General features: G+C 37.1%; 1 protein-coding gene across 5 annotated transcripts in view; it reads right to left on the minus strand.

The window, feature by feature from the left end:
- Window positions 1-26,803, minus strand: part of THADA (THADA armadillo repeat containing) — a 278,522-nt gene that overhangs the window by 88,626 nt on the left and 163,093 nt on the right. The gene's annotated exons all lie outside the window — the stretch shown is intronic.

A 26,803-nucleotide genomic window follows, 5' to 3' on the forward strand; every position in this document is an offset into this window, starting at 1 on the left:
AGGAATGTGTGTTCTGTTCTGTTGACAGCAAACACCTCTTTAGAGAGAGAACCCTGTGTGATCAGCTCTGCAACTTGGAAAGAAAAGGCCAGGGCAGTGTCGAGTCTGGATCAGAAGGGGCAGGATGACCAAGACTACTGCACTGGTCTAGGCGAGAGGCGTGGGAGTCAAAACCAGAGGCTGAAAACCAAGAGCCTCTGGGCCAAAAGAGGCTGCAGATGTTTTATTTGGCCTGCACAATATTTTTAAACTGTCAATTACAAACCGGGAGATTTCACATCAAAATGTTCCCAATTTCCAACTTCTTTTGAAAAATCAGAAGATCTGGCCATCCGGGGCCCACGGTGCTGCAGAGCACAGTCACGTGGCTGGGGCTGAGCAGCAGCAGCTGGCCCCTGAGATCAGAAACGCTCGCTCGGGTTCACCGCCGTCCCCACTACCGCCTAGAACTCACGGCCACTAAGGTGGGATAGCAATGTCATTTCTCACTGCTCTCGTGCTGCTTCTTTTATTATTATTTTTTTAAACTTACGGAGCATCAAAAGGAAAATGAAATATTTATTGAACCCAAATCTCTATCAAAAGTTCGAAAACGAAGGATGGACCAAGAGGGTCGCATGTTTATATCCATACCCCTTAGTTCACTTACTTGCCTGGCATAGATAAAACTCTGATTTGTGATACCCCCACCCCACCCCAATCTAAATGATAGCAGCAGTGGAATGAAGGGGAAAGACTTCATTTTGGAGGCTGAAGAGGCAGGACTTGGCAACTGCTTTAGACATGGAGTTGAGTCAGGAAAAAGATGCTTAACTCAGGCAGCTGGTGACTGAGGGCCATCCTTCAAGACAGGATCACAAGAGAATATATATATCACATTTGGGAATGAGAGAGGGGGACTTAATGAATTTGGTTAGGAATATCCAGTGACGACTGCTCTAGTTAGGGTAATACATTGTACAAACCAGAAATTCTCTGGGGAGTGAAAAGGAGCTCTATTAATAATCATGCTGGGACAAACTGGGGCAGTTGGTTACCTCTAGCTATAGCAGGCCCCTTCGAAAAGCTTGGAGTGGATTTAGAGGTATCTTCAGCAAAAAACAAAAACAAACAAAACAAAACCCAAGAGAAAGCTTTGTTGACTTAAGACAGTCGTGGTCCAGTCAGAAAGAGACCAAAATCACATAGGTAACGACCGAGTGCACACCAACGGCATCACCGAGGACTACCCTGGGCTCGGGAAGGCTGACAGATGAGCGGTTATGCCCTGCCCTGAGGAGGGGGTAGTCTGAAAGTGGCCGAGAGTGGGCTAAATGTCTTGCCCTGAGATGCAAGCCTTAATGAAACTCCGGGAGTCTGGAGAACCTGGAAGTAGTTATCCTCTGCCTACCCCCATCCTCACTCTAAACACGGAGAGACTCAGGGGAGCCCCCAACCATCTGTGTAAAGCATGGCCATTTGGGCAGCTTTGAATCTTAAAAGCAACTCCACAGAGCAAATGTAATGTTCTTTGAATAAATGCCACAGGCCTAAAAAGACTCATGAGGCAGATCCCTGAAAAAACTTACACTGCACTAGTAAAATATGTCTGGTTTATGCTGCCGGACTAAAATAGTGACTTGTGTTAGACAAGATCAAGATGATAGATGGCTGTTTGGGAACGCAATGCTGAGATGGGTTTTCCTCTTCACCAAGCATGGCTTCCAGGCAATTCTCCCCCTTATAAAATCAACAGCAGCTGAGCTCCAGAAACCAGCAGGATCCAGCAATAACAGGATCAGGTTAGGCAGGCCATGAAAAAGGACAACTCCAATAAGAAAAAATACGTTTATTTCAGAGGTCAGATATAAATGGTTGAATATATCGTAATTGCGAACTGTTCCGAACTCCAAAGATCCACAGATCTATCCACTTTTGCAACTGTATTTTCTTAAAAGCAGATTCTATTCTTTTGCAGCATGCAGACACGGGGTGGACACTCTTGCCCCTATCATATTCAGCCAAGTATAAACTTCTGCATCTGCCATTTTGCCTAGCCTTCTCCCCAAGTTGCTCCAATCCCCACAGTTAAGTCAGAGCCACATTTTTCCAAGCTCAGTGTTTACACAGGATTTTATTTCGGCTGGTAAAACATCTGTATTTTTTCAGGGACTTAAATAAATGATCTATGCCGGGAATGTACAGTATAGGGTGATGTCAGGCCCCCTTTTTTTCTCGACTCACTGGGCAGAACAGGCAAACATTGTTTCAGCCTGTCTTTGGGAATGTGAATATTTATCCTGTCGACTTAATTCATACAAACAGAACTAAAGGCAGGCAGGCAAAAGTATTTTATGGCTTTAAGTCAGACTGAAGGGGGGATGGTGAGTAGGGGGATGGCTGAGGGAAGAATCTAACCTTTCTAGTTCACAGAAACATGCCTAATCATGTAACTGCTGGGAAATGTATACAGTAAAAATTATTTAAAAGGCAGATTGTGTGTGTGTGTGTGTGTGTGTGTGTGTGTGTGTGTGTGATGGGAAAGCACAAGAGAAGAGTTTTCTAACTTATATGTATTTCTATTCATTAAAACACAGTTTAGGACTTAATCGTTTTCTACTTCAGACATATTCACCTTATCCCCAACTAGACGACAGTCTTCTCAGGAGAGTCCCTCTTACCTTTGACTTCCATAGTGCAGAGCACAGTGCTTGCTGGGCACATGTACCTGCCTAGGTCATCTATATAGAGAGCTCAACATATTCTTTTTTACTATCAGCCCAGCTGTTACCAGGCTTGGAGGGTCAGTGTGGACTGCAGGCGTAACCCTGGGATACTTAAGCTAGTCAACCAGGTCATCCTGCAAGAAAGGACTTAGTGGGCCTGTGTCACCCACAGTTACCCACCAGTCTGACCCCTTGCTACAGGGCAGGCCAGGAAACATTCAATTAGTTACTCCCCAAACTTCAACCTGTTTATTAGATGAGAATACACCCTTAGGAAGGTCTTGGTAAGTTCCTAAAAGGTGGAACTTGGCTATTTGGTGTTGTTGCTACCAGGAAAAGGACACCAATTACAAAATGTAATTACTTCCTAGATGGCTCTGGCTTGGGGAAGAGAATCACGGGAAATAGTCCCTAGATAATAAAAGGAATAAAATGTACAAAAACACAAAGTCTGTAGGAGCCTGAAAATTTACACTGTGTCTCAAATGTATTCCCTTTTTTCTGTTAACACCCCCACACTGTTCTAGCTCAGGAACCAAAAGACTTTACACCTAGATGATGAAAACAACTTGACTGACTGGTCTTTTCCTCCAAAACTTAATTTGTATATGGCTTTAGAGAAATTTTCTTAAAGCCAAGCTCTGATCATATTACTCCCATATTCAAAATCCCACAATGACTTGCAACCTTCTAAAGAATTTGCTAGACAATGAAGACTCAACCTACCTTTCTAGTTTTATCCGCTACCTCCTCCACTTAATGTACCTATTCTGTGGCCACATGGAATAGACGATTTCCCACTACTGACAATTTAGAAATGCTTTTCTGTCTTAGATGTTCTTTCCATTCCTACCCATCCTCTTCAACTCTACCTATTGAAATTCCATTCAATAAGGCCTGGCCCAGCTTTAATAGTACCTGTTCCATAAAACCTTCCTCAGCTTTCTTCAACAGCCCCCACCCCTACCCTGACTTATTTACTTTTTTCTACGCAGCTTATTTTATTTGATTTTTAAAAAGCATTTAAATCCTGTTGTCATGGTTATCAATCTACAATTTCCCTTTCCTGGAGTATAGCTCTTTGAAGGAAAGGACTGTGTCCTGTTCATAGCCGCTGGGTCCCAAGGAAAGGTAGCTTTGTCTATTAGACAGGGGGGCTCAATAAAGGGAGCATTTATGGATTTGTACTTCTACCATACCCCCTTGCCAGAGTGGCAGAAGCAGAACCTATATTCACAGCAGCACCTGCAGTGCTAAAAGCTGCCTCTCTCTAAACTCTCCCCACATTAAGGAGTTGGGGGAATTATACAGTATTAAAAAGAGAGTGAGTATACATTTGTTCTGAATCATCTCTGGCCTGGTACTCCAAAGTTACTATGCAATTAGGAGCCCCATCACCCAGAAGAAGAGTCAAGAACCCTGAGCTGTTGAGTAAGAGAGAGGTTTAGAAAGTGATGTCAAAGGTAATAAATCTTAACTCAACATACAAACAAAGCTCACGTGTAAAGAATTAACAATTTAATCAATAATATAATATCTGTTGTAACTAAAGAGTTTCTAACTTTAGAACACAGTACATTTCTACAAAGCTACACATGAAATTTTTAATTACACATTAGTTATTTGTAAAATAAGTCCCAGTTTAAATTCTTTAGGAGAAGCTTTATTATACCTGATAGTTTATCTTTTTATATATCTGGATCTTCACCTATTGAGTTTCCTTAAAGACAATAGTGAGATCAATAAGAAACTCTTTGATGTAGCAAAACTTACTAATGAAAAATAATGCAGATAATTTTTGCAGACAAGATAGTTAATTTTAAAGCAATAAAGAAGGAGGGAATTTGATAGTGGTATGAGTGAAACAAAATTAGTCATCAATCAATAATTGTTGAAGCTAAATGATGGATACATGGGACTTACAACATTATATAATCAAATGTAAAAAAAGAGGAAGAAACAAAGAAACAAACAAACTATAAAAATGTTAGAAGAAAGTAGGAAAATGTTTTATAATCTTCAGGTAAAAAAGGGTTTTCTAAGAATGAACACAAAACCGTGAATGTAAAAAAAAAAAAAAGATGTATAAGTATGTCAATGTAAAAACTGAAAACTTTTCTTTCATTTAGAGGATAGTTTTAAAATTTTTTTAATTAATACTTTTTTATTTTTCAAGTTATAGTTTCAGGTATACAACATAGTGATTAGACATCTACATAATTCACAAAGTGATCATACCAATAAATCTAGTATCTCTCTGACATCATACACGGTTATTACAATATTATTGGCTATTTTTCTTATGCTGTACTTTCTATATCCATGAATATTTTGTAAATACCAAAACCGAAAACTTTTATATAGTAAGAAATACTAGGAATATTCAAAAGTAAAGATAGAAAGAGGTAAAATGTTTGCTAATTCCCCTATGGAACAAAGCTCTCTCAAATTAATAACAAAATGAAAGTAATTGAATAAAACATGGCAGGGAGTTATAAACTCAATCCATTCATAGCACCCTTAACACCTCAATAATCTTTTCATGGTACCTCTAGGCCAAAAGAAATATGTAATAGTTCCATTTATTAAGTAGTTATGTCCAAATAACCTGGTATGTATTTATATGCCCTAACAACTTAGGGACTGTTTGAGAAAATAATACACATAAGTTGAAAGAAAAAAATATTTTGATTTCATTCTTTTACAACCACAAGTATGTACTCTGGGTATGTGCATGCCGGTTGGAAAGTTCGTAACTTCCCCAGCCTTGGAATCATTGGACGCCACCACCCGCATTCCTGTTCCACACTGATTTTCTCATGGTACTTGCTTTTTGTCACAGCAACTATCAAATAGTCAACTTTGCAAAGATATACAGCATGCTCCAAAGGAATATAGTGCAAGCTTATGTTGACAACTATAAATTACTTCAAGCTAGTCGTTCCCATAATATCTCACAGATGGCAAGTGTCATTGTGCTTCTCCCCCAAATTTAAAATATTCCACAACACTTTGGCAAACGCTTTGGGAACTGCAAATATTTAGCAAAGAATATAAACAAGCAATTCACAGATAAAACACAAATAGCCAATCAACACATGAGAAATGTTTAATTTCATTAATGTTTAAGGAAAGGCAATTAAAACAATAATATTTTTAAGAAACATTGATTTGCACAGAATATTTTTTTTTTAAAGGATAAGACCCAACTAATAACTATGTAAGGAAACAGATACTCTTATTCACTGGTGGTGGGGGCATAAATTGTCACCTTTGGGGGAGTAACTAGCAGGGCCATCTTATTGTACATGCAATTTATTCTATACAATGGTCTTTCCTGGAGTTGGACAAAGCAGCAACTTGGAAGTCTGGCAGTTGCTATTGAAATGGAAACTGTATACTTTCTTCAGTCTGGCAATACCTACTTCTAGGAATTTATCTCACAGAATCACTTACAGGTATAGGTAAAGATACAGATGCCCAAGGATGATCTTCAGCAGCACTGACTATAACAGGAAATTAGAAACAACAAATACAGACCTGATTGGAAAAAATTATTGGATATTCCCTACACGCATCCATCATATATAGCCAAGCTACACAGCCATTAAAAAGAAAGTTGCAGATTTATATAGACCAACATGAAAAAATCTCCAAGACATACTGATAAATGAAAAAACAAGTCGCAAAAAATGTATGACCCCATTTTTATTGATGCCAAATTACTAACAGTTGGGGTGGGATTTTAAATTTTCATTGTATTTTATTTATTTTTTTGTATAGGCTCCCACTGGCCAAATTTGCACAATTTTTTAAATTTCATTTTTATTTTTAATTGCTTTTTATTTTTTAATTAATTAATTAGAGGTGGGATTTTCATAGTCAATGTTGCATATTTCTATAATTTAGAAACTTCTGCAGTAAGAATTCATTACTCTTAAAAAAGTTTATCTTTGAACATTGTAAAAATAGTGGAGTTGTACTTTTTACTCACCTTTTTACTCACCTTTCCCCAATTGTGACATCTTATATAACTGCAGTTCTATGTCAAAACCAAAAAACTCACAGAGGCACATTACTGTTAACTAGACTACATACCATATTCAGTTTTTCCATTTTTTACGTGTATTCACTTGTGTGTGTGTGTGTGTGTGTGCGTGTGTGTGTGCGTGTGTGTGTGTGTGTGGGGGGGTGAACAATTTCACACATGCAATGATTCGTGTAACCACCACCACAATCACAAATACAGACTGTCCTATCGTCACAAAGGAAGAATGCATTATTTTGGGAATCAGAAACAATAAAACCTAATAATATTCTTTTTATCATGTATTCTCTAATTCCATATTCGGTATGAATATTCACACACTAATTATTAGAACAGGTGGCTGTGCAGTATTTTTCACCAAGAGATAGAAATCAAAGAAAAGGAACTTTTCAACACGTTATAGATGTTCTGACTTTTTCAAGGCTCCCCCGGTCTCCTACTTTGACTTTTCAGATCTGTGCCCAGTGTGGGTGGAGGAGCAACTCAGAGGAGAGACCCACTGGGGATAGAGAAGGCTGGCCATAGGAGAGGTGGGTAACAAACAGCATTCTTGTGAGCTGCAATAATGTTGCCAGTGTTGTTTCTTCAGCAAGCAAAGCCAAAGGAAATGCAAAGTTATTATATTAAGTTGAGTTTCCCAGATTTTAGAGCAGCTGTAAAATCTGCCTTATGAAAGAGTTTGACCCACAGAAAACTGTTTGGCTTTCAGCATCTGGCCTTCATGCTGTTAATGCACATTACTCTGAGGTGCCCAGTGAGGGGGGTTTGGGGCAAAAGGCCCTGAAAACCTGGGTCTGGGCCAGAGCCAGCCTTGGGAGTCTGCCGGCTGCCAGCACACTGTGGTAACAGAGAACCCTCTTTCTGAAAAGTGAAGATGGAAATTTTTTTTTTTTTTGACACTTTGGGTTGCAGCTTATTTCAAAGGTCATCAAAGTAAACAAAAGGGAAAGACTGTGAATCTTTATAAGTCAAAAAGTGACAACTGTTTATAAATTAAGTGTTTATATTTTGACATGGAGGAAGGAAAAAAAATGATTCCTCTAAGCCCCTAGGAATGGCGGTTTGGTGGTTCCTTCCCCCGCCCTCCCCCAGTTTGTTTGTTCGTTTGCCATTCAACACCTCCAGCAGTGAGGTCCAGGAATATCTGTAGCAGCCATTTTATGTGGAATTATAAAAGTCTATTGGATGGCTGGGATTTGTGGAATAAACCAGGCAGTGCCAAAGAAGCAAAAGCCTCTGTAGCCCTTATTGATAACTGTGCTTTCCAAAATCCTGCTGAGTATGTGTAATGTCCAAAGTCATACAGGCAGACTGCATGCAGTAAGGTCTCTCTAAACCTTGAGCCCAGTTTCCCACAAGGGCACCTTTGTTCAGAGAAGGGTGATTCCGTGAGGTCTAACCAAAGCAAAGGGTCAGTGAAAACAATCTTACGAACCTCCCTCTGATCCCTGAGAATGATCAAAAAACCCTTTTCTCTTATGAGTTTTTTCGGTTGAGCTAGTGACAATAAACTCTGGACAATCATCATGGATGAGCTTCTGACTGGATTTTATATCTATTGAACATATTCCTAAATAACAAAACTAGATGGCATTAAAATAATAATCTACAAGGTACTTCTTACATGGGATGTTGTGTTAATTAATCAAGGTATGTTTCCCAGTCTATTATAAAGATTGCATATTATTTCTACTTATCCATTAAGGCTCAGCTCATTAACTCCCTCTATGAAGTTCTCCCTGACAATTCTAGGTTGTGGCAATCTCTCCATCCTCTCATCTCGTAGTATTTATTATTTGAACCACTCATTTGGCACCTAAGATATGTTGCCTTGATTGCTATTTATCTTTTTATGTAAACCAAGTCGTTTTATCTCCTACAGAGTCTTACTGGAATGCAAACGTTTGTTGATTTGATTTTAAATTTAAGTCAATTACCATGTGGGCTGAGATAAACAGTATTTTCAAGGCAATGGTTAACTCAACAGAGAAAGTAAACACCAAGACTGCTTGCAAAGAGGTTGGCTTATAAAGATTGACCAATGAATATAAGTTCTTGAGATTGGAATATGTTTGTGGTGTGGGCCATCAGCCTGCTATTCCTAACCTACTAACTTGTCACGTAACCTATGTGAATTTATCATCCTCCAAGGTCATCTTGAGGAAACTCATAATCTTCCCTCTAAACCTACTTCAGCTCAAACACAGGGGCCTCTATGAAACCACTCTCCCAGGAACTGTTAAGTTTATTTATAAATGGCTGAACAAAACAATGACTCTAAGTAACCATCCATAATCCATCTTGGCCTGTCGCCTTTCACTATTATTGCCGGAAGGCTGTAAGAATCAGGTTTAAGAAAGTTCTAAGAGAAGTTATGGGTTTTTCCCCCATAAACAAGCCCTCCCAGCCAAATACTGTGACTGACTGCAATGGGACAACAGGACATGCCTCTTGGTGCCCACAAGATTCATACTGAGAAATTTCAGTCTTTAGACCAGTGGTTCTAATCTTGGGGTGATTTTACCCCCAGGAGACATTCCACAAGGTCTAGAAACATTTTTGGCTGTCACAACTGAAAGAGGGTGCTACTGGCATCTAGTGGGTAGAGGACAGAGATGCTGCTAAACATCCTACAGTGCACAGGGCAACCCCTCACAACAAAGAATTACCCAGCCGCAAATGCCACAGTGTTGAGGTGCAGAAATCCGGGCCTCCTGTAAGAGCACAGGCTTTGCATTCAAGACCTAGCTGGTGACCTTGGGAAAATTATTTAACCTCCCTGAGCCTTAATTTCCTCATTTTTAAAATGGAGTTAATAATACAACTCATATCATGAGGGTATTGTGAAGTCTAAAAGATAACCGATGTAAAAAGTACTTTGAAATTACTCTTTAAAATTAGTCATCTTTAGTAATGAATGCCTCACATGTGATTTTAATTTCGCAGTGCACGTTAGGCATCTCTTGGTGTTGGTTGTAGAAAGGAGACACACCTCACCCCTCTCCATTCATCTGGGGCATCTATTCTCCTGGTTCTGATCTAAGTTAAGAAGCTTTCTTACTCATCTGTGGTACCTGCTTATGTCCTTTTTTTTTTTTTTTTTGGTAGTTGTTTTTGCTTAGCCACTGGACTTCTGCCTGTTGCAATAAAGTTCCTCAGCAATACTTTTTTTTAGTGGCCTCTGATAACTTTCCCAGAAATTGTACTTTTTGACTAATCATCTTAATACAGCTCATAACAATGACCACGTGTGTGACAAGGATAAATTAATGATTATCCTTCAGGTGCTTTGAGATATGTAAGTACAGTATTTGTTATCCAGTTTGCCTTTTTTGTCATATGCTAAGTTTTCTACATTTGCGATTTACATCTAAGAGTAAGTTGTGCCATTCAGTATCTACGAGGAATAATTTGGTGACCCTTGAAGATATTAGCTATGTTAGTTATGACCCTCAAGAGGTTTATCCTTGATACTCTTTCCAACAGAGGACGCTCCATAAATTCACATATCCAGAGGTGGAATTTCCAGCTCCTTTGTCTTGTCTCAGAGCTAAGTAAGCACATTCTTGTGTCCTAAACATTTCCTGAATGACCTAAATCAAGTAACACTTTAACAAATACTTTAGCTTCCGTCCACATCATTTCCTGGGCGAATCTAGACCATTTGCTTTCATTTATTCAAAGGAGGCAAAGCATCTTTACGGTGTATATTAGGGGTTATCTGGATATTTCACATAGCAAAGCTTTATGGTCTTATATTGTAGTCTTCTCTGAAAGGCATATGAATATGTGTGCATGTATTTAAAATTCTATAGGTTCTTGCTTAAAAAAAAAAAAAAAAAGGCAACATAGTAGTCCCAATCTCCTTGAAATTAATGGTGGACTCTTAGTAGAATGAATCATGTCTCCATAACAGGCAGAATCTTAGCTATCATGAAAACAGAGTTAACTCAGAAACCTTTGAAGTGGCAGAAGAAAGGGAGGTTTCTCACCTGATCCAGAGAGAGGGCTTTAATTTTGGAGATTAGTGGTCACTTTATCACTGGACTAACAAATGCAAAGGCTGAATTCTTCTTAGCATAGTAAGGATGTGAGCAGGATACTCACCAACAGATGAATCTTGGTTCATAAGTTAGCAGAATAGGGGCATTTATTCTTATGGAAATAACACATCCCTGAGGGTAGGAGAGCAGTCTTTAATCAGGGGGATTAATTTTTCTAGTATTATTAAAATGGCTTTTTATATAGTGTGACAGACTTGAAGGCCTAGCAGAGATATTAAAACTGACTTCTCCTAATTCAAATGTATTCGTCTAAAGCTAGGTTTTTCAATCTCAGCACTACTGACATCTGGGGCCAGATAATTCTTTGTTGCAGGTCCGGTCCTGTGCATTATAGGATATTCAACAGCATCTCTGGCTTCCGCCTACTATATGCTGATGGCACCCTGCCAATTATGACAACCTATATCTTTAGACACTGCCAAATGTCCCTTGTGAGGAACGATGTCCCCCCGCCCCCATTAAGAACCACAGCACTAAGCATTCTAATCTATATACTGATACCATGTATTACATCTACTTTTGGGACATGATACATATAGTCTATGTCCTTAAGAAGCTCCTGAATCATTCATTCACTCAGGAAATATAATATTTGTTGATCTCCTGATTGTGTCTCTTCCAGGCAGCATGAACAGCATGTACTAAGGCCCTGGGGCAATACAAAGCCCGAGTATTGGAGGAAGGTTCCCAGTGTTAGGCTGAATGAAAGGAGAAAACAATACAAGATGAGGTTGGAGAGCCAGGCTGGTCAGGTCATTTTGGTGCTTATAAACTATTGTAAGTAGTTTAGATTTATTTTAAGTGTGATGGAAAATGACCACAGGGCTTTAAGTAGGAAATTAAGTTAACCTTACATGTGTTTTAACAAGGTTCTTCTGTACTATATAAAGAATAGAATGAAAGAGGCAAGAGTATAAGCAGAGAGGTAAATATAGTTGTTTAAACAACAGATAAGGGTGGCTTGGACAGGACAGTAGTGTAGAGATTGAGAGTAGAGAAGCAGATGATACTTAGTGGATTAGACACCAAGCTAAAGGAAAAGTAAAATTCAAAATTTGATATACAGGTTTCATCTTGAGAAATGGGGTGAAGGGTAGTGCCATTTACTGAGAATGTGAAGATCAGTGGAAGGCCAGGTTTGTGGCCAGGGGTGGAATTTGTTCTCCTGGTCCAATGGAGGTACAAGGAAAGACAATCTCTACTTTCTAAAAGTTTATGTTTTATTTGAAGAGACAGTATACAAGTACTATACAGTTACATCCACTGTGGGAACAGGGTCTAAAGCCAATGAGACTAAGACGAACATTGTATACAATAAAAATTACAGAGAGAAGATAATATTTAACAGGCAATTATTTTTTCTCTTTTATTTCCTAACTTGGCACGGATTTAGTTAAATGAATTTTATGCAATTCTATCAAATACAAAATCAATTTCACTTAAAAAGCGAAATACCAACAAATGAAAATTACTGTTTAGTAAATTGTATACAAATGCATAGGGATGCAGTTAATGAAAGATCTAAGGAAGGTGTATAAAGAAAAGGCTCACTTTCTGAAGAGTGTGTAGTTTTACTTAGGAAAAAGTCACAGATAAAGAGAACAAGATGGATTTGAAATCGCATCATAGAATTGGTATTTTCCCTCCATGACCACCTGGGTCTTCTTATTTCTCACTTCTCCAAACAATTTCAGTGAAAAACAGAGATTTAACTGTTCAATAGGATTGTGGTACGAAGGTAGGTGGAGAGAGGAGGGATCCACAACGCAGTGGAAGAATGCAATGAGAAGATGTTAAGTATATGCATAATATTTCCTTGTAGTGGAGAAAAATGGGGTCAAGAAACGAATCACCAAAGTTCCCAAGGAAGTTACTGTCTAACTAAAACGAGAAATTAAGATTCCCTATGTTTTTACAAAAAAAAAGTTTTGCAGGCCCTCGAAAAATTAAAAATAGAATTATCATATGATCCCACAATTCCACTTTTGGAAATATATTTAAAGAATTGAAAGGAGGGTGTCAAAAGATGTTCTACACTCATCTCATAGCAACATTCTTCACAATAGCCAAAAGGTGGAGGGAACCCAAGTTTCCACTGATAGATGAATGGATGTCATTCAGCTATTAAAAAAGGATGTTTTGACACATGTTGCACATGGATTAAAGGACATTATGGAAAGAAAAATAAGGCAGCTACAAAAAAATAAATATTGTGTGATTTCACTTATATAAGGTATCAAGAATGATCAAACTCATAGAAACAGAAAGTAGACTGGTGGTTGCCAGGGTTTGGGGGAAGGGAGAAATAGGGAGTCACTGTTTAATAAGTGTAAAGTTTCAGTTTTGCAAGATGAATAAGTTCTGGAGATTGGTTGCACAATGGGAATTTATTTAACACTATGGACTGAACACTTAAAAATGGTTAAGATGATAAATTTTATGTACATTTTATCACAATTAAAATTTAAAAATGTGTATTTTAAAGATTTCCTACATTCAAGTCACCAATATTTAATACGGTATTATTTTATTCAATATCATTTCTGGGATGTTTTCAATTTTGATTACAGAGTTCCTCTATCTATTAAAAAGGCTTCTCTCACTATCAGGTTAATGAGAAGGAGAATGCAAACTTAGGGTTGGCCTGAAAGAGCAAGGCAATTAGTCACCGATTTGGCCAGATTTCTAGAAACTGTTGTTATGCCTTGTCTGACTGCCTAGATTTCTCATAATACAGTCAATTTCCTTTCATCCCTCAAGGATTACTGCTTTGACCCTGTGTTCTTTCCACCGTCATGCTGGGGAGATCTCAAAGTTAATGATTTGCATCTCATAGTGTATCATAAAAATTCAAGTAGCAGGCCTGCTTTTAGGCAAGGACACACAGGAACACTTTTCAGAAACAAATAAGTTTCATGCTGAACACTGCAAATGTTCAAGGATGCTTATATTAAAACATACTTGTTCAAAACATGACCATTCTAGATTAAAATTTAAATGAATTATATCAATAGAAAGAATATAAGACCTTTTTTAAGAAAATAAGATTACCACTTACATAATATCCAGAAAAAACAGAGTTGAACAAACAATAGGGAGCCAATTTATTCAAGAAGTTAGCAGTGAAAACAAAAGTTTTAACAGCTATGTTCAATGTTACATTTTTCAAAAGGATGAACCTATTCTCTGTTAAATAAAAAGCTTCAAATGTAAACAGTGAATGGTCCGTATGATGAGATTTATCCCTAAAACTGAGCAGATTTCTAAATCAATGCATAGGCCAGGCTATTTATAAACTCTATTTCCCATCAGCCTCAGCACAATGTGGACTAACAATAACAAGTTAATGTTTTCCAGTAATCTTCCTGCGCCATTTAAATGCCAGCACTCAGGCCAAGGTAAACTTGACAATAACAAAAGAGCTAACATCACAATAAAAAAACAAGATTAATGAATTTACATTTCTGCTTTGAAGTGAATGTTAAAAATCATGCCCATAACATAACTCTTTTTCAGCAGCTAGAGTTTAATTGTGCCAAATAGTCTATAAAGTGACCTGAAAATAAAGTTTAAAAATATCCCTGTTTTTTATAACCACAAGCTTCAGTCCTTGGAAAACTTTTTTAGATAAAGAACATCCTCTTCATAGTATTATAAAGTGTATAACTCCCTAAATTATCATATACAATTTCTAAACCCTAACTACCATTCTTAAAGTTTCATTAAAAAATTGAAATTCAACTTAAAGTGCCAAAACAGAAGTGTAAAGCTTGATGAATTTTTATATATGCCTAATTATATAGTTTTTACTTGAAATAATACAACTCAACAAATGACCCCATTACATGTGATTGTTATAAATCACGTTTGTTCTGAAAAAGTACTTTATAGCATTCTTTTGCTTTGGTAGAATTCTCCCCTCTCAAATTTACTTAGTTAATAGTAGATACCGATTGTTCATAATATAACAAATAGCAGCACTCACTCTTTACAGGGAAGAGATAAACCTTCAAAATAATTTGCCTTTTTACATTAAAAAATATTTATTAAGAAAATGCTCTTATAAAAATGAAGACAAAAGAAGAAAAACCAAAATGTATATCTTTTCCTACATTGGGGAAAAAGATCATTGACACTGATTTTCAGACTCTTTGATCCTTTCGTTAACTCACCCATAAACATATCAACTCCTCAGTAAACAAAATGAATTAAACCTTCACAGTTTCCCAGCTACAGCTGTTTTACTATCTATGGACTGAATCACTTCAGTCTATTTTCCAAACCTCCACATATAATTTGGCCACTTAATTGCTAAGAAGGTCCATTATTCTGGTATGCTAAGAAATCACTTGTCGGTTAAGCAGCTATGTTTACGTGCTAACTTTCCCCATTGTTTAAATATCTACCACCCAAGTCAGTGATGGATTATAACACCCGGGCCCAGAATATACAACTTATCTTGGATTTCTGATGGTTGAGATAACTCGTCCCTAGGTGTTGGGTTTTTGTCACCACTCATCCAAACACATCCTCCCATTTTTTAACTGCCTGTTGTTACCTCCTCATAATATAAACTTCCTCCTTGATAGGCTACGATGATAATGCATTTATCTAAACAAATGTATACATACCAGTGGCAAATGTCTAAGAAACAGCAACACTTTCTGCATATAAAATAACTGGGAAAAGACCAATCCGAATTCACAAGAAATCTTTTTAAACAAAAATAATTTTTAAAGATCAGCTGACCTATCATATAAATATGATCAGTAACGTGAACAGTAACATGAACAAAAGACTGTCATGTAATATTTCTGTTACGCTGAACCTGAATAAATTCAGAAGATTCATTTGCAATGAACATTCATGAAATATGGTAAATTTGTGCACAGTCTTAATGTCAGAACTATAAAAACAAAATTCTAAAAAAGTAAAGCTCACATTAATGAGATTTAGTCTTTAAACTAGAGAAAGCTCACTCTTTTTCATGAATAAAGTGAGAGCTGACATGGCTATTAAACCCAGAAGTCTAATATCAGGAGTTTCTGACCACTCTGAGCACTTTGTAATCAAGGTATGAAGGACTCAAATCTCTACCAATCAATACAGCTGATAGAGGGGAGTTTTCTACAACATAAGTTTTCTTGTTCTGCTGTGCAGCACTTTAATGTTTGATGTTACCGAAAGGAAATGGGTCATCCAAACTGTATCTCAAAGTGGCAGAAAGTGTAACCTCCAATGTAACAAAAGTAAAACATTGGTCCAATACGTATTTAAAATCTCAACTAGATTATCCCAGAAACACTTATTTTTAATGCTACCAATAGCATTGAAAATAGAGAAAAATAAGAAAATACTAACACATCCTTCGGATTTTTAAAAACAGCATTATTCTAATTCGTTAATTCAATAAAACTCTATTGAGGGTTTAAGGTCAAATGCTACGTGAGTATACACAATAACCTATTCCTATTCGATATTATACTGGAGGCCCTAGCTAATTCAATAAGACGAAGAAACAAAAGGAATACCAATTGGAAAGAAAGAAATAAAACTATCTTATTCATAAAAGACATAATTATCTATCTATGCAGCAAAACCCTGCAGAACTTATTAAAAAAAGATACAGAATAAGTATAGCTAGGTCTCAGAATATGAGGTCAATAGATGAAAATTAACCATATTCTCTAAAGATTAGTAATGAATACAGAATTTGAAATTAAAAAACATTATCTTTCTAGTAGTATAAAAAACATAAAATATTTTGAGATAATTCTAACAAAATATGTTTAAGATTCATTATCTAAGGATTGTGTAGGCTTGTATTCAGTGAACTTGTTCTGTAAAGGGTCCGAGAGTAAATATAATAGGATTTCTGGTTTATATGGTCTTTGTTGTAACTACGCAGCTCTGGCGATATAAGCGTAAAAGCAGCCAATAAAATACGTAAACAAACAGGCATGGCCGTGTTCCAATAAAACTTTATTTAAAAAAAAAATAGGAGGCAGGATGGATTTGACCTACAGATCATAGTTTGCCAACCCCTGAAGAATAAACTTAGTGCATCTCCTTGTTTACCAATGATTAAGGTCCTAGACTTAGTGAAGTTACTTGTGAGCTCGAAGGCTTTTGTGGAGTAGAGACACAAATAATTTCTATCCAGTGGAACAGTTAATCCTAAAGACTTATAATCTGTTGGATATTAAACTGTCTTATCTAATCCTGCAATCTTACTCTAACATTCTATTAAATTGCCTATAAATGCCCTAGTTTGTCAGATGTTCTTTGAACTAATTATAACATCTTACTGGTCCCCTTATTAATTAACGAGTTAAGTAATATCTTTTATACATGTTTATTTTATATTTGCCTGAAAGTGACAATTTTATCTTTATGAAAATTATACTTTAACAATGTCAATTCTCCCCCAATTGCTCGAAAGACTCAATGCAATTCCAATAAAAAAATATCAAAATTTTTATTAGAAAAGTATTCAATCCATGTTTAAATTTAGAGAAAACTAACACCATTATAATATCCAGTCCTATCAAAAACATGCAATATCCCTGGGCAAAACCCTAGAGAATCAACAGAAAACACAGTACAAAGGATCTTTACAAATATTAAAACAAATGAGAGTAAGATGACTGAGTACAGTATAGTCGAGAATTAAGGAGTAACCCGGAAACCCTGGATCCGCCACTGTCTAGCAATGTGACCTTGTGCAAGTTACTTAACCTCTCAGAGCTTCAGTTCCCTTGTTATAAAACAGTACTCACTTTCTAGAATTGTTCTAAGGATTTAATGAATAAATATATGTAAGTGCATAAAACAGGGTTTGACACAGAGTAAGTTTAATAGAAGTGATGACTAATAGTATCATTATGAAGCAAATATATAGAAATCAATCACTTTTGAAAGTAAAAACAGCACAAGTCAGAAGCTAAACCATCATAAAACTACTCATAAGTTATAAGAAATATAAAAAATATATAATCTATAAAGAAAGCTTTAAAATATAATGCTAATGTCCTACTCAAGTACATTTAATTCAATTCATGAAAGACAAATGAATTGAACTAAATGTTCTTGAGTAGGACAACAACATAATAAAGATGTTATGTACAGATAATCGAATGTATAAAATAAACATATCAACGGATGGAAGATGGAGGAACTAGAAAGTTGATTTCAAGTTCTTAGGGTATTGAAAAAAAATTTAATGAAGGGGAATTATTCTCCATCCAATCGTAAAATGTATTTCAAGGCTACTGCGAACAAATGGTACATAAGTAGACAAACTGTTCAATGACACATTATAAAAATCTAGAAAATAAGAGCAACTGCATTCTGAAACTGAGTATATGACAAAGAGCCATCTGTCAGGAGAAATAAAATGTATTTTTCACTAAATAAATTTGACATTAAAAAAATGCACTAGATCTCCATTTATTTTTGTATTCCTCTTGATAATGTTAGGTAATTTTCATAATAGTACTTTTAAAACCTATAATAATAATTATAAATGATAGTTACCATTTCTTGAGAAACTATATCATGACAGCTACTATACCAGGAATCTGTGCACATAACATCTTTACTTCTTATATCAACCTTACAAATTATGTGTTATCATTGTTTTACAGACGGTTAAGCTTCAGTTTAGAATTTAAGTGGTTTTTCCCTAGGCCAAATATCTACAAAGTGGGGAAAGAATAAGTCAAGCCTAGGTCTGCCTAGATCTAAAACCTCTGTCCACAAAATAATCCAGTTTGTCAATGAAACTCTAAGAACGGAGCAATAAAAACAGTGCTAGATTGCAAATCGCACAAATCAAGGAGGAATGAAATAACTAGAATAAAAGACAGTCTTCTCTTTATACTTTTTAGTTTTCAAACAGTAAATACACTGTGTCTGTGTCTTATTTATACTCTATCATAGTAGCCCGGCATTTCAGTCTTGGGTGACATTCAAAGTGAATCCACCTTATACCGAATTCTTCCAATAAAGAAGCGAGTTAAAGTGAAGCTAGAATGAGCTTCAATATAATTTTACACTGGGAAAAATTTTGTAACTTTTTATTTTCTACATATAAGGTCCCAATGTGTGAAACTGAAAATCTGTATGCCAAAAGAATATAATGGTAGTTACTTTGACTTCCCTCTGCTGGGCAGTAAACCTCTTGAACTTCTATTTTTAGAAATTGAGGTATCCCTTTAATCCTGTTACAGAACTGCTGACGGTGGTAAGACAGCAAAGGAAAGTCGGCACAGGGCCTGTACCAAGAAAAGGAATAAAATGAAGTACAAGCAAGAAAAAGCATACTGCAAGAAAATTTTGTGAAATCAGTGTTAGTGTTCACAATTCAACACGAGAAACGCCACCCAACTGCAAGTCATTTCAGACTAAAAGGGAGCCCTGAGGCTGGATCAACGTTGTGAAACTCCTGGAGCCAGTATTTACAGCATGGTTAAGTTGTATTTGTAGAAAAAAGAATAGTGCTCTATGTTTGTCCTCTCCAAGGATTCTACATATAACCATCAAGACTCTCTCCTAGTATTTGGTGTGTATGAAAGTGCAGAACTTCCTCTGTTTAGACTCACAGGTACAAAGACTCCGTTGCATACACTCCTGAAGACCCCTCCTTTTTTTTTTAAGATCCTTCTGATGATGATTTGTTTTCTACAAGCCACTGATATAATTGAAGCCATTAAGAAAAAACATAACATTTTTCAATTACAGTTGACATACAATATTAGTTTCGGATATGCAACACAGTGATGAGACATTTATATACCTTATGAAGTGATCACCCTGATAAGTCTAGTACCCATCTGACACCATAGACAGTTACTACGATTTTTTTAATGAAAATTACCTCTTCAAAAATGGTCTCCATTTAACTCAATGCCTTTTCAAAGTTCTCTTTGATTCTAAAGCTGAAAACACACAAAACTAATGTTTTTTCCTCTAAATGAATTTGCTGTTAGGAATTTACTAGGATGTCCTCAGACAATGATAAAGACTGGTAGTCTAAACATTCCATCTCAGGTACTGAAGACAACCTGTTAAATCAACGAAGCCTCATTCTATCCCACCTGGAAGTCAAACGACCGACACTTACTTGGGGGTAACGAAGAGTACTCTGCTGCTGCTTTCCAGGCTGAGGCCCAAATACCACACCCCGATGAAGTCAGAGATCAGTAATTATTGACATGCAGAAGATCCCTTTCAGAGGCTCTGGCAATCTAGATACACACAGCATGCTTACCTCTATCCATTATTACTCTCTGAGAGAAAAATCTGTTCTTCTAAGTGAGAGGACTAGAAAGTAGGGTGTACTAGACTGAGTTTTAGATGTACCAAAGAGTTACAAAGATGGTACAGAAATTTTCTGTGCGTCCCTCACCCAGTTACCCCATTGTTTCCATTTTACATTGCTATGGTACATTTGTCACAACTAAGGAAGTAATTGGTATGTTATTGTTAAACTCCTTCCACTTTATTTAGGTTTCACTAGTTTTCACCTAGTTTTTTCTGTTCCAGGAGCTTACCCAGGTTACCACATTACATTTAGTTGTCATATCTGTGACACTTTTTCATACTTTTTTCTTGTTTTTGATAACCCTAACAGTTTTGAGGAGTATTGATCAGATATTTTATAAGAAGTCCTTCGATTTGAGTTTGTATGATTTTTTTTTTTTTTCTTATTAGACTAGGATTACAAGTTTTGGGGAGGAAGACCACAAAGGTGACATGCTATTCTCTCACCATATTATAACAAAGGTACATGCTATCACCATAACTTATCACTGTACTGTTAGCCTTGATCACACAGCTTACAAGTAGTGTTGGTCAGATTTTTCCATGACAGAATTATTCCCCACCCTCTCTCTTTCTATAATCTGTGAAAGCAAGTAACTATGCGCAGCCCACACTCAAGGGATGACGGAAGGAAAGTTAAGCTTCACCTTCTGGAAGAGCTGGAGAGAATCTAGATAAATTACATGGAATTCTTCTGTATGTGAGATTTGTCTCTTCTCCCCCATTTATTTTTCAACCATTTATTTATTTACATCAGTAAGGATATTTACTTTATACTTTGGGTTACGGGCCCACTACAGCATCCTGGAAAAGGCTTATTTGGACTAGCACTTCTTAAACTTTAATGAGCACACAAGTTTCACTGGGGATCTAGTGAAAATGCAGATTCTGATTCAGCAGATCTGGGGTGGCCCCGGACTCTGCATTTCTAACCAACTCTAAGTGATGCGGATGCTGCTGGTCTGGCGGTACACTGGGAATGACAAGGCTCTCTAGACTGTGCTTGACTTCCTCCAGGAATGAGTGCTCACTATATTCTACAGCCACCTGTTCCACCTCTGAAGGGTCAGTCAGGAAAGGAAAAAAAGAAAAATATTTTCAACTCTCAAAGCTATACCAAAATACCTAAAATTTTCACTTGAATACAAACTCTGAGGCAGACTTTTCAGTGTTATTTTTGTTTTTGATCTGTTTTAAACGAAATTCGAGATGTTTTTAGGCATGCAAATTAATAAATGTGATATATCACATTAATAAAATGGAAGGTAAAAATCATATGATCATCTCAATAGATGCGGGACAGGGAGAAAGAAGTGAAGAACAAGAGGAAGAGGAAGAGGAAGAAGAAGAAGAAGAAAAAGAGGGGTGCTTCCTTTGAGATTTTTGGCCTGAGTGATGTATTCCCCTTCTGCTCCCTTATTCCCATGCACAGCTCACTATAGCCTGTAGAACCACAATTTGTTCACGGGTCAGAAATGGTCTCTTTCATGGTTCCGGCCCAACCTCTAACACACACAGGCCACCTCCACTTTCTCTACATGAATTTAAAAATGACTAAACTTATTGTAAATGATGCAGTAGTTATCTAAGATATATCTTCTGAAGTGGACAGACAGCTTGAAATTGTGCATCTCTACTCATTCTGTGCTTTTCTTCAGGAGAAATAAAGAGTGAAAATTATAGAATCAACAAAGAAGAAAAAGCTAGGACAAAGGAAGATTAACAAAGTAAATCACGCGTTTATCCAGAATAGATGAAATGATAATCTTGAAGACATATTTTGCATAACAATCTTGTCTTCTTGCTTTAATGAGGCCAAGGAGGTGTTAGGGAGGGTGGAGGGGATGCATGAGTAAGAGCCCTACTGCTGCTTAGGCGTTACAGGCTGACGGGTACCAGAATTCATGTTCTTCATAGATCTACCACCCCCAGCCTTTGATTTGGTGGTAACGGACTAGACTGTTTCTCTAATTTACTATTAGAGCTTCCTTTAAAGAACATACACTCAAATTTCTAGCACCTTAATTCTAAATGTATATACACACACACACACAAAATAAGTGTATGTTCAATCATAAATTTTAACATAAATTACTGCCCTATATCTCTGTTCTCTAAATAAACGTCTGGAAATCAAACCTGATGACCAAATAGTCTCTCAAATAGACTGATCAATGAGTACTGCTTTTCAGTATAAAAAGAACAGTTTGTTAATTGGACAAGTAAATGTCTCACATACTTGAAAAAAAACCAATTATAAAACAGGAAACTGAAACTGAAACTGCACTTTAGTAACATGTTAGATATAAAAATGACTATATATCCTGTAATCTGAGAAGAAAGGAAAGGCATAAAGTCTATTTGCTATAAACTAACTTAAACTTACAAGTAAAACCTGTCTTACTGTCTACATGAAATAAAAACACCTTTTCAAAGGCTTAAGTAGTGAATAAGGGAAAAAAATGTCAAACAGCTCATTTAAGATGTTAATTATATTGATCTCTTTGAAGATTAACCAAAGTGATGGAATTTTCTGGCACTTATAAACTTTTCAAAGTCACAATTTAAAAAAGAAAACATTAAATCCATTTGACATAAAAATAACTCCAAACAATTTTAGTCTCCTTTTGGGAAATATGAGTCTCAGGAAGTTAATGAAAAATGTCCCCCTCACCAGAAATTTTACTTTTCTAAGATTAAAAAGGAGAAAATAGGAGAATGACCAAAATCCTAGTGAAAATAGAGAATTACCTCTTCAATATAAACATGGGTCCAATATGAAAGCATCTGACACCTGTACATATGTAAAAAACTGTGCCAGAGTGCCATTAATTCAAGTATATAACACATATCCCTTCATTAATAAGAAAAAGAAGTGGAGGATGAAACAGGAAGGCAACAGTCTACCTTCATTTGGCAAACGAAGTGAACATATGGAGGTTTAGACTTGCTAGGAATCCCCAACAGCATGCTGCACTTAAGGGCAATCACGGGACTTATCTGTACACAGAAGAGGTCATAACCGATGAGGCTTTAGAACAGTTTCCAAATACCCTTTTTCTGCCCTAATGAACAGTTCCTGCCTGCTGTCTTCTGAAGACAGACGATCTGGCCATTAAAGACACTCTGTTTTATCTCATTTATTTTTCATGGCTATCCCCAGAAAACTATTTGTTCCCCCATTTTACAGAAGAGGGAATGAAGGCTAAGAAATCTAAGTAGGCATTGGTGCTGGAGGTTGAACTCAGATAGTTTTAGTCCAGAGAATTTCTTCTCAACCACTATGACGTTACTACAGAACTGTCAATTGGGAAAAGCAATACAGATGATGCACAAGAACAAAGATGAAACCTAACAATCTAAAAGCGAAGGTTAGAGTATGAGACATATAGTGGCAGGAGGGGGCCCAGGGTAGCCAGAATGGTTGGCACTACTGTGCGAATTGGATGCATACATGATTTTGTTGACTAAATGCATTATTACCTGAGGGTCTAGTGAAGCACAGGAATAAATAAGGCAAAGAAGTAAGAAAGGCATTTGAACAACTATATGCCAACAAATTGTACAACCTAGAAGAAATGAATAAATTCTTAGCAACATATCTAGGAACCTACCAAGACTGCATCAGGAAGAAACAGAAAATCTGGACAGGCCAATAATGAGTAGGAAGATTGGATAAGTAATCAAACCATCCCCACCCCCAAGCCAAAAGCCCAGGACAGATGGATTCTTACAAAAATCTGAAGAGGAAGGAATAATCCCAAACTCACTTTACAAGGCCAGCATTACCCTGACACCAATCCAATAGTATGCAGCATAAAAGATCATATAACATAATCAAATGGGGTGAGATTCATTCCTGAGATGCAGGAACACCTCAACATATGCAAGTTAGTAAATGTGATATATCACATTAATAAAATGGAAGGTAAAAATCATATGATCATCCCAATAGATGGGGGACAGGGAGAAAGAGGTGAAGAACAAGAAGATGAAGAGGAAGAGGAAGAAAAGAGGGGTGCTTCCTTTGAGATTTTTGGCCTGAGTGATGTATTCCCCTTCTGTTCCCTTATTCCCATGCACAGCTCATTGTAGCCTATAGAACCACAATTTGTTCATTGGCCAGAAATGGTCTCTTTCATGGTCAGTGGTATTTAAAAGAGCTGCGTCACACCTTGTCCACACAGGATCATGTTGAAAATCCACAGGAATCATGGACCAAAGGTCTTTGACCAAGGGCGATTCTGTCCCCAGGGGACATGTAGAAATGTCTGGAAACATTTTTGCTGTAATAGCTGGGAGGGTGGGCACTACAGGTATCTATTGGGGGGATGATACCACGCATATTACAATATGCAATGGGTACAGTGCCCACGACCAAGAATCACCAGGCCCAAGATGCCAATATTGCTGAGGTTGAGAAACCCTGCCACGGAAGGACAGGGCGAAGGGGATGGAGACACACAGTACAGAGAAATATAAGAATGTCATGATCAATAATACAATTTAAAATAGGAAGAGTTTTATTACTTATTTAAACTTTCCTTTAGGATCATGGGCTGATTTTACATCAGGCCTCTGGGGTGGCTGCCAGAGGTGATACTCAATCACATTGCTTTTAAACAGCCAACTGTGCTCACTCACTAAAATATGTTGGGTGCTCTAAATACATCCAAGGGCTATACAACAAGTACATACACACTGCAATCTCAGAAATGCTTCCCCAATAAACACAATGAGGTATTACTTTTTGTCTATTAGATTGGTATATCTAAAACCAAACAACAAATAATGTTGTTTTCATGAGCCGGAGACCCACCAAATGAAGCATATCACACAATGGGACCATATACCATCAGATATTTTATAAGAATTCTAGGTAACAACAGAAGCCTGCCAGTGTGCCCACATAGTGATGTCTTATTGTGATTTTGAAGTACACTCAGAATTATCTTCAGTCATAAAAAGTCTCAAACAATAAGGGTAAGAGGGGATGGAAAGCAGGTCTTCCAAGATGAAAAACAAACTCAGAAAAGTGCTAGATTAGTCTATCTAGGAGGATCCTATATCTCCCTTTCACTTTATGAACTTCAAATTTCTCCCTTTGAATGGTAAAAGACTTCTTTGTCTGGGACAGTGTGACAGTGTTCCTTTCCTGATTCATCAAGCTTCTGATGGGGTCTCAGGGAGGGGCTGTAATTTAAAACAAAACAGGTGCAAGAAATAACAACCCGATAGGCAGGAACTCAACCTTCAAAAATCAGAACTAATTTCAGCTCTCGTAATCTTTAATATGATCTATAAAAAGGTAGAGAACACTGACTGATGAGAGTTGGAACCTTTTGTGGAGCATGCTAACATGTAAAGTCAGAATTGCTAAAAACTGATTCATTTCGGTCATGCATACAGTTATGCATATACTCACAAATCAATAAGAATTCTCACATTTTTGACAGTATTATTTCAGTGTACAACGTTAATTTTACTAATGCACAGCTTTCTTAAACTCAAAATCTTTCATCCACCATCTACGTTACTAGTGCTCCCATTCTGGATAACACACCTGTCAGGGGTGGTGGTGAGGGCAGTGGCAGGTGTAGCACCAAGCAGTAATAAGAGCAACTAAGATTTCCTGGCCACTCGCCATATGCCAGAGACCTTGCCGGACACGCTACCCACATATTAACTCATTTAACCCTCACAAGCAACCTATGAGATAGATTTTATCTTCCCATTCACAGAGGAAGAAGAATCAATTCTCCTAAAATAGCATAGCTAGCAAAGGGGAGAGCTAGGATCTAGATGGAATCGGGCCAGCTCCGGTCAATGCTCTCACTCACTACACAGAAGGACCTTTTCAAGCACATGCTCCCAGCTTTTATATACTTATTTATTAAGAAATCACACGCTACTCTATAAATACATTATGCACATTATACATCAGATATAAAATAATAGTTAAGAGGACAAGAGAAAAGAAATAACATGCCAGCATATTCTTCCACATGCATTACTGTTTTGCACACTACACTTTGAAGGCCACGGGCCTACATAGTCTAAATGGCTTGGCCTGGCATTTGTGGTCTCACACATGCTGACCTGTGCTCACTTTGACAATCACACAACTCATCTATTCCTGACACACTCTTGAATACAACAGGCTGGTTTACTCCTTGTCCCCTGCAGACATGTTCAGCATGACCACCTCCATGCTTTGGTTCACAAGTCCCTTGTCTCAACAGTAGAGAACTAGTTTAAAGGTTTATCCCAAGAAGCAGTGTCCCACAAAGACTAGTTTAACTGTCCTCTCAGATATGTGTTCTTGGCCATTTGTCTGGCATACACCACAGCCAGGTATTTCTGTGTAATTGTTTGCGGTGTGACAGGCTTGTTTTCCATGGCAGCTCATAAGCCTCTTGAGGGCAGAGTACATGTTATATATTAACTTTTCTTTGTATTCTTCATGGTACCTGGCATAGTATTCTGTACTTAATAATCACTCAACAATTATTTGCTAAATAAAAGAATACATAAACATTCTCCACATTTAATCCACATTTCCAAGGTCCAGGTGCAGACGGTTAAGACAAAGATCATCCTGGAAAGCAGAGAAGGTGATGTGATGGATATTTTCCTCTTTGTCTAAGCTCATGGGAAATATG

Source organism: Rousettus aegyptiacus, unplaced genomic scaffold (assembly GCF_014176215.1).
Source record: "Rousettus aegyptiacus isolate mRouAeg1 unplaced genomic scaffold, mRouAeg1.p scaffold_m13_p_7, whole genome shotgun sequence".
Lineage (NCBI taxonomy): Eukaryota > Metazoa > Chordata > Mammalia > Chiroptera > Pteropodidae > Rousettus > Rousettus aegyptiacus.